Source organism: Anomaloglossus baeobatrachus, chromosome 4 (assembly GCF_048569485.1).
Source record: "Anomaloglossus baeobatrachus isolate aAnoBae1 chromosome 4, aAnoBae1.hap1, whole genome shotgun sequence".
NCBI lineage: Eukaryota > Metazoa > Chordata > Amphibia > Anura > Aromobatidae > Anomaloglossus > Anomaloglossus baeobatrachus.
Window position 1 is genome coordinate 66,256,267 of NC_134356.1, and position 9,880 is coordinate 66,266,146.

The window sequence follows — 9,880 nt, forward strand, 5'->3', positions numbered from 1 at the left end:
CCAGCTGGTTAACCACCCCCCTTATTCACCAGATCTAACTCCCTCAGACTATCATCTGTTTCCAAACCTGAAAAAACACCTCAAGAGTACCAAATTTCACACCATTTCTGATTCCATGGCTGCTACGAATGCCTGGTTTGAGGCACAACCAAAATCCTTCTTTTTGCAAAGCTTACAGAACTTGGAATACTGATGTAAGAAGTGTGTTGACATCAGTGCAGAGTATGTGGAATAAATGTAAAGTTTCATAATCCCATCTCGTTTCTTTCTGGGTAAAGCCAAAGACTTATCAGCAGCCCCTCGTATAAGTGACTAAATATTATTATAATTTAATGTTTGAGTTCTAACATGGTTTTATTATTCATTATTGTTTTATTTAGCTCCATTGGTGTCCTTCTGAAAATGATCCCTGGATTATCTGATTACTCTTCAGCTCTTCTAGGCCCCCTGGACTTAAACATAGCTATACCTGCTGTAAGGATGCAACCGATAATGTGGTAAATGGCTGGTATGTGTGGCAGAGGCGGAAATCCTCTGCGATCAGAACCCGGAATGTTTCTCTGGGACTTGTAGTTCCATGAGGATTGTTGTACACATTCAGGGCTGGGTTCATGGGATAATCAGAAGTAATGGGCAGGACTGACCATCCACATACCTCCCATATGTAGGTGTGTCTCATGGGATTTAATGGAGCTGTCGTTTGTCACATGATAGCTGTGAGTAGGTGGGAGCCATCATGCAGAAAGTACATGGTCAGGAGATCATGTGCATGATCAGACCGCAAAGGGCTCTGAGAGACCAGGGCGCTGCAGAGTCTACTGGGGCTCTGGACTGACAGCAGGTGCCATTGAACGGAGCTGGTCCAAGGACCTGGTTAGTGAGCCCAGTGAGAGAGTATCCCTGGAGGTCAAGCCTGGATGAAGGAAGACATAGAAACCTTCAAAGCGACTGACAAGTAACACCCTGAGAAAAAGGAAGTGGACTGGCTGATGCCAGAGAATGAACTATATGGACACTCGACAGTTGAAACCGGCAGTAACACATTGTTGTCCTGCGGGAGAGTGGCTGTGGTCCCGTTACACTGCGTGGTTTATGAGGATGTGAATAAATCACCTGGACTGTTTAAGTGACAAAGTGCTCGTGTATGTCTCGATCCCGCTGCCAGACGTGTGCCCCAATACGTTAGGGGCCCAGGTCAATACACTGCCTATACTATTTTTTATGTTCCCTCATGTCAGACCCTCAAAAACATCACATAGATGGCCAAAATGAGCCAAAAATCGGTGGTTTGACTAGTTTTTCTCAAATGTCTATGGGGATAAGGTATCTAAGTATCTAAAAAAAGTTAACCCCCTAAATAAATGCTGTACCCATATAAAATAATGGGTTCATTAAAAAAACAAAAATTCAATTTCTTACAAAAAAATAGGTAAAATGGACACAATATCCACCATAAAATAACAAGTTGCACAAAGATTTATCTGCTTCAATATGTGAAAAATCAAACCACAAACTAATTAGAATAGTGAAATGTTGAAATTTGCATGTGAATAGATATCTAGGGGGTTTTGCATTATCATTATCGTATCTCTTTAGTCAAAAGAGTAACGCTTTCTTGTTTTTTTTGCATTTTCCACCCCATGAGATGCCACATTCATTAGCCATATTGTTTGGGAACTGTAAGTGACTAATAAACTGATTGTTGTGTTGCATAGAAAATAATATATTAATTTGACATTTCACTGAACACAAATAAAGAACTAATTTGACCTGGTTCTTTTCAGAGTTTCTGTACTTTTCCAATGACAAGACCACATGTATCACATGGTGTTTTTAAGGCAACATGTGATAAAGACGGACTATAGAGAGCATTTTTTTACATTTTCTTTTTACTGTAGCAGAAAATAATCAAGACCATGCATTATAGAAGTTTAAAATAATTGTATAGTGGATTATTACTCTTTAAACCCATGATTCTGAAACCCTTCTATAACAGTGACCCTTTCTGAATTACTTTCCTGATAACTAAAGTTTCATAAAAAAACATCCTAATCAATAATATTACTTTAAAAATAGTTTTAAATCTGAACAATCCTCTACCACTATTAGTCTGCCCTACATTTTCTCATTTAAAGGGAATTTGTCGTCAGGTTTGTGCTACCCAATTTGAGAACAGCATAATGTAGGGACAGAGCCTCTGATTCCAGTGATGTATTACTTACTCAAAAATCCTTGTTTTTTCTGCTGTAGATCTACCAGTTCTCTGAATGTTGAGCTCTCCATAACCCCACCACATCACTAATTGGCAGCTTTCTGTATACACTGTGCAGAAAGTAGCCAATCAGTGGTGGAGGTGGGGTTATTCAGAGCTCATTAATATGGAGGACTACATGTCAGCAGGTTTACTAGTCCTCTAGTGATAAAATCATAGTTTTATCAGCAGGATATTACCAAAACTACAGCAAGCAGCTCAATAAATGACAAATTGTTGGATTTAGGCTCCCTATCTCTATGTGAGGCCCGTTTCACACGTCAGTGAAAAACACTGACGTTCTTCACTGACGTGTAAAACACGCACATGTCCCTTCGTGTTCCGTGATTCACGGCACACGTGGGTTGTCCATGTGCAATCCGTGATCCCGTGATTGCATATGGACATTACTCACCTGCCTTCACTACTGCTGTCCATGGTGCTGATCTCCTTGGGTCTGCAGCGTCTGCCCACCGCTCTCAGCACCTACTTCCTGGTCGGCATTTCCTGCTCTCATGAATATTCATGAGCCAGGCAGAAACTGCCGAGAGCGGAGCAGGCACAGCGAATCGCAGGCAAGGTAAGTTGAAAATTTTGAATATTTAATATGTCCGTGATTTTCTTGTACGTGTGTCACTGATCACACACGGATCACACCATAGTGTGGTCCGTTGGTCATCAGTGATGCCAGAAAAAAACTGACATGTCTCCGTGCAGAATCATGGCCAAGGGTGCACGCTGCACGGAGACACGTTCAGTGAAAAATCACTGATGTGTGAGCAGACCCATTGATTATAATGGGTCTGCATATGTCCATGATTCTGGTACGGTTTAAAAAAAGCACAAACGTACCAGAATCACTGACGTGTTAAAGGGGCCTTATGGAGCTCTGATATGTTTCGCTATAGTAGCAAACTTTCCAAGGGGCAGTCTACCGAAACCTACGTTGGGGCATACCCCGCTACCCGCACCTCTTTTACTATCAGTGGTAATGCAGATACACGTCTGTGAGACTTACTGTATTTTGTGGTACTCATAGCCACACACTTGTTGCATTGATCTATACAGCCTTCATTATAGTAGCAGCGTTTTCCAAGGGGTAGTCTACTGAAATGTACGTTGGGACATACCCCTCTACCGCCTTCTCTTTTTCTATCTATCAGAGGTAATGCAGATAAACTTCTGTGAGACTTAAGGGTGCTTTACACGCTGCAACATCGCTAACGATATATCGTCGGGGTCACGTCGTTAGTGACGCACATCCGGCGCCGTTAGCGACATTGCAGCGTGTGACACCAATGAGCAACGATCAACGAGCACAAAAACGTGAAAAATCGTTGCTCGTTGACACGTCATTAATTTCCTTAATATTGTTGCTGCTGCAGGTACGATGTTGTTCGTCGTTCCTGCAGCATCACATATCGCTATGTGTGACACCGCAGGAACGACGAACATCTGCTTACCTGCGTCCACCGGCAATGAGGAAGGAAGGAGGTGGGCGAGATGTTCCAGCTGCTCATCTCTGCCCCTCCTCTGCTATTGAACGGCCGCTTAGTGACGTCACTGTGACGCCACACGAACCGCCCCCTTAGAAAGGAGGCAGATCACCGGCCAGAGTGATGTCGCAGGGAAGGTAAGTCCATGTGATGGGTGTTAGCGATGTTGTGCACCACGGGCAGCGATTTGCCCTTGTCGCAAAACCGATGGGGGCGATATCAGTACCGATATCGCAGCGTGTAAAGTACCCTTTACTGTATTTTGTGGTATTCATATCCATACACTTGTTGCATTTATCTATACAGCCTACACACTAATCATCTTCCCCCTTATTTGGGATTCAATATTTGATTTGGGACTTTAATAGTAATATTTTATTACATATTGATTATTATATGTCCCATATTAATTGGGCAGTAATGAATTTGTGCTGGGTCACTACTCTGTATATTTGATGGAGTAGGGGTAGATGTACACTTTTCAGCTTATAATTAATGCCAAGATGTTATTATGTACCCCTGCATCTTTGTATCCATCCTCTCCTCTTTTCCTTTGGCATATTACTGTGCTATTTTTTTCATGTAATCTTTATGTATTTTATTCGCACCAATAAATATTTTTTCATACAGTACTGACCAAAAGTTTGGACACACCTCCTCATCTCTAGAACAACTGTTAAGAGGAGACTTTGTAAAGCAGGCCTTCATGGTAAAATAGCTGCTAGGAAACCACTGCTAAATACAGGCAACAAGCAGAAGAGACTTGTTTGGGCTAAATAACACAAGGAATGGACATTAGACCAGTGGAAATCTGTGCTTTGGTCTGATGAGTCCAAATTTGAGATCTTTGGATCCAACCACCGTGTCTTTGTAGAAAAGGTGAACGGATGGACTCTATATGCCTTGTTCCCACCGTGAAACATGGAGGAGGAGGTGTGATGGTGTTGGGGTGCTTTGTTGGTGACACTGTTGGGGATTTATTCAAAATTGAAGGCATACAGAACCAGCATGCCTACCACAGCATCTTGCAGCGGCATGCTATTCCATCCGGTTTGCGTTTAGTTGGACCATCTTTTTTTTTTTAACAGGACAATGACCCCAAACACACCTCCAGGCTGTGTAAGAGCTATTTGACTAAGAAGGAGAGTGATGGGGTGCTACGACAGATGACCTGGTCTCCACAGTCACCAGACCTGAACCCAATCGAGATGGTTTGGGGTGAGCTGGACTGCAGAGTGAAGGCAAAGGGCCAACAAGTGCTAAGCATCTCTGGGAACGCCTTCAAGACTGTTGGAAAACCATTTCCGGTGACTACCTCTTGAAGCTCATCAAGAGAATGCAAAGAGTGTGCAAAGTAGTAATGAAAGCAAAAGGTGGCTACTTTGAAGAACCTAGAATATAAGACATATTTTCAGTTGTTTCACACTTTTTTATGTATTTCATTCCACATGTGGTAATTCATAGTTTTGATGCCTTCAATGTGAATCTACAATTTTCATAGTCCTGAAAATAAAGAAAACTCTTTGAATGAGAAGGTGTGTCCAAACTTTTGGTCTGTACTGTATATTCTTGAACTTTTTTCCTCTCTACTCATTTATTTTCTGTTGGTACTACTACTTCCTGTTCTCCTGTGTTATCTTTATTTGACATTTGTACTTGACCTAGGGAACATAATTTTATGTAGCCCTAGTTCCTAATATAATGTAATGACCTTATCTTTTTTTGTTCATAATATATAACACCCATCCTGGGCCCCTTCCTGATTTTATATGTCCCCCATTCTGTACTCCTTCCAGAGTTATATGTCCCCCCTTCTGGGCCCTTTTCAGGTATATATATGTCTCCCAACCTGAGCCCCTTCCAAATATATATGTTCCCATCCTGGGACCCTTCCAAATAAATATGTCCCCTATCCTGGATCCCATCTACATATATGTGTTCCCCATCCTGGGCCCCTTTGAGATATATATGTCCCCTATCCTGGGCCCTTTCCAGATATATATGTCCCCCATCCTGGTATCTATAAGTCCTTCATCCTGGGTCCCTTCCAAGTAGATATGTCCTTTATCCTGGGCCCCTTCCTGGTATATATGTCCCATCATTCTGGATCTCTTGCAGATATATATGTCCCCAATCCTGGCCCCCTTCCAAGTATATATGCCCCCTCATCCTGGGTCTCTTCCAGATATATATGTTTCTAATCCTGGGCCCCTTCCAGGTATATATGACCCCTTATCCTGGGTCTCTTCCAGATATATATGTTCCTAATCCTGGGCCCCTTCCAGGTATGAATGACCCCTTATCCTGGGTCTCTTCCAGATATAGATGTTCCTAATCCTGGGCCCCTACCAGGTATAAATGCCCTTAATTCTGGGGCCCTTCCAGATATATATGTCCTTCCTCCTGGGCCTCTTCCTGGTATATATGCTCCCCAACCTGGGCCTTTTCCTGGTATATACGAGGTTTACTTAATTTTTTTTTTTAACTTCATTTTGAGATTGTTGGAGTTTGTTTTTTTTTAAATGATAAGTTGCCAGAAAACCTCTTAATTCTAGCATATTTGACCCCCTAAAGCTCCAGAGAAATACTACTACATTGAGATAAGTTATGTATATATTGCTTACAGAATATGGGAAAAAATTAACTTAACAGTTAAAGGCCGTCAGTCTGAACCTGAATCAGGGAGATCATAGTCTGACATTTTACTGTCTAATTTTTAAATCTAGCAGACAATCTTAAATATTTGTTAGGTATCGGTTCTAAAATGTTCTGTATTTTGGAGAGTTGGTGATGACTCAGGCTAAACGTCTGGGATCAGTTCATTCTTTCGGTATAACCTTCCACTGAGTTACTTGCCATAAACTCCAATCCTGTTCTTCAGGTTACGTCTGTCAATATAATAAACAGAGATTAATACCTGGGTGGCTATTTAGACAGAGATTCAGTAAACAAAACATATTCCGGATATTATGTAAAACAAATAAGTGAAACCAGCATGGCTTATAATCTGTCCACATCAGGGGTGTGCCATGCACTGCCCATTAATTGCTTCATTACTTAATTTCACTTTCATGATTTTTATGTCCCATTTACATTTAATGACCTACACACATTACAGAAAAATAATTTGCAAGTGCAATAAATTCTAATGGAATAATATTACAAATGTAAGAAGAAAAACACAAGGAGGTGCGTTGTCGACTACTTGGCAACCCATTTCCAATTTTCCTAATGTGCCTAGTTAAACAAAAACACACTATACTTCCCTCCCGACCACTTCTTCTCTCCTAATGCTGGTTCTTCTGGCATTCCTGTGAGACAGATTGTTCCGACTGTTGAAGCACTCACATAATATAAACATTGTCACAAGATCGCTGAATAACAGAGTGGAACAGCGGTCCCGATCTGGGAGGTTACGTATGCTGTTTTTATTTTATTTTACTACCGTGTTTCCCTGAAAATAAGACTTACCCCCGAAAATAAGCCAGGATTTTTTGGCCTTTTTGGAGTAAGCCTAAAATATAAGCCCTAGTGCAAAAATAAGCCCTAGCTGCAGATCATCATACTTACATAGGGCTTTCGCTGCCCTTTCAGGATTTCAAACTTTTATTGGTGTACGTTTCCCGTTGTGTTGCTGTAAGCCACAAAGTTTGTAGTCACATGCTGGCTAGTTAATGAAATGAATATTCACCTCTCTTCCAGCCCAAAATCATGCCCACCCCTCTGCCAGCATCAGTGATTGGAATTTCTGTTAATAAAAAAATGAATATTCACCTCTCTTCCATCCCATAATCATGCCCATCCCTTTGCCAGCATCAGTGATTGGAATTTCTGTTTTTAAAAAAATGAATATTCACCTCTCTTCCATCCCATAATCATGCCCACTCCTCTGCTAGCATCAGTGATTGGAATTTCTGTTAATGAAAAAATGAATATTCACCTCCTTCTGTACACACCTCTCTGCTGCCATCAGTGATTCATTCAGACTTCAGTATTACTGCTTGATGGTCGCAGTGCAGTGCTCAGACTGGCCGGTGGCTCTCCTCAACTGAGCGAGAAAGCTACATAGAAATACAGAGTAATACGCTCAGGTCAGAATACCTGCTGGCCAGTGCGAGCATTGCGCAGGGATCCTCTGGCAGTGATACAACAGTCTGAGTGAATTGATGACAAAGGTGTAGGTGGAGAAGAAGGTGAATATTCATTTTTTCATAAACACAAGTTCCAATGACTGATGTTGGCAGAGGGGTGGGCGGGGGAAGAGGGTGAATATTCATTTTTTCATAAACCTAAGTTTCAATGACTGATGTTGGCAGAGGGGTTGGTGGGGGAAGAGGGTGAATATTCATTTTTTTCATTACCATAAGTTCCAGTGACTGACACCAGCAAAGGGTTGGACTGGATTATAGGCAGGGGAAGGGGTAAATATTCATTTTTCATAAACTGGTGACCAAATAACTGTCACCAACACAAAATATAATATAATAATATGAGACATCCCATGAAAATAAGCCCTAGTGCATTTTTTGACAGCCAAAAATAATATAAGACACTGTCTTATTTTTGGGGAAACACAGGTAGGCACATTAGGGACATTGCTGAACAACCCCTTTAAAGTATCATTATCTTGCTTTATACTTCTATTCACACCAAAAAAGAGGAAAAATAGTATAATGCCTTCTATATGTTTCTTTACAGTGGGCCTCTTTATAGCAAATACAGTTTGCTACATTTTCTTACAAACTAGAAAAAAACAGTATATAGATGCATACCAGAAAGACAGAGGTCAATAGGACACAATTTCATCTCTTGTGAATAGATGCTTATGAAAATACTAGCGAATATGTATGACTTTTCATGCATTTATGTAAAATGTAGTTCACAAATACAGTGTGTTTTTGACCTTTTAAAACCAGGTACTACCTAGTCAAATATATTACATAGCAAATTACCGCTTATATTATACTACACCTACTAAATGCTCAATAGGGTGATTAAGTGTGGAAAAAAAATGTAAACCTTACTCTGGATAATGGTTATGTTATTCCAGCACCAATCAGCATCTTCCCCAACTGCAGATGACTTTCTGTGTTCTCGAGCACGTTAGGTTATGACAACCCAATGAACACTTTTTGAGCTCACGCTCATAGACCCTTTAAGGCCAGCTCAGTCAGTTCCACACTTCCTGAGTATTCAGGTAGTAAGTCCATCCTGCCACCAAATTTTGACATCCTTTCTGTGCCACTAGACACAGATATCCTATTAGTGTAGTCTCCACCAAACACAGCTCTGCATGCCTGCACTCTCAGCTCTATTATACCAACGTGCTTGACTGCCAACACAGCCCAGCTATCCGATGGGGCTGTTCACACGCTCAACTTTCCAATATTTAAGGGAATCTGTCAGCAGGTATTTGTATATAAGCTGAAGCCAACATGCTGTAAGGGTTAAGACAGAAAGTTAAGGCATGTCTGTATTGTCACAGCCCGATCTTTTGTTTATTTGCTATGTTTATTTTAGCAGCTGGACCCTTATGTTTTCTGTGGCTAGAGGGCTCGTGCCATGTTATCCGGTATGCCCTCTCCTCTGCTTGACACCTCACAGTCAATGTACAATCTATATTGGGAGCTTGATGTGGGCAAGGGCAACACCTTTGGCTCAGCTACATGATTAAAGCTAAAAATTGTGATTGTGTCCGAACAGCTGCTGCTAAAAATTTCAATAAATAAAATGCAAATTTTACTGAACCCTTCCCCACAAAAAGTATATCAAGCTGATCAGCTCCTCTTGCTCTATAACATCCTGCCTATAGATCAGATGCCATTTTCAAAAGGACATGTTTTGTTTAATGCCGACCTGTTGCCCCCTCCCCTAATTCCTCCCCACCAAATCAATCACAATCCTAATTAGTTACCATGGACATCTATCACCAAAAGAAAGGCCTCATCAACACTCTCTCATCAATGACAAAAGTTAAAGAGCTCATTAGTTTTAAGTTGCCTACACAACGATCAACCCAAAAACAGTCTTCAACTAGTTATAAAAAATAGAACATAAACATGACGACCCAGGTGACCACCTATTCAGTCTAAATGTTCAGCCATGCTGCTGTCATGTACTCTTTCCTGGATCT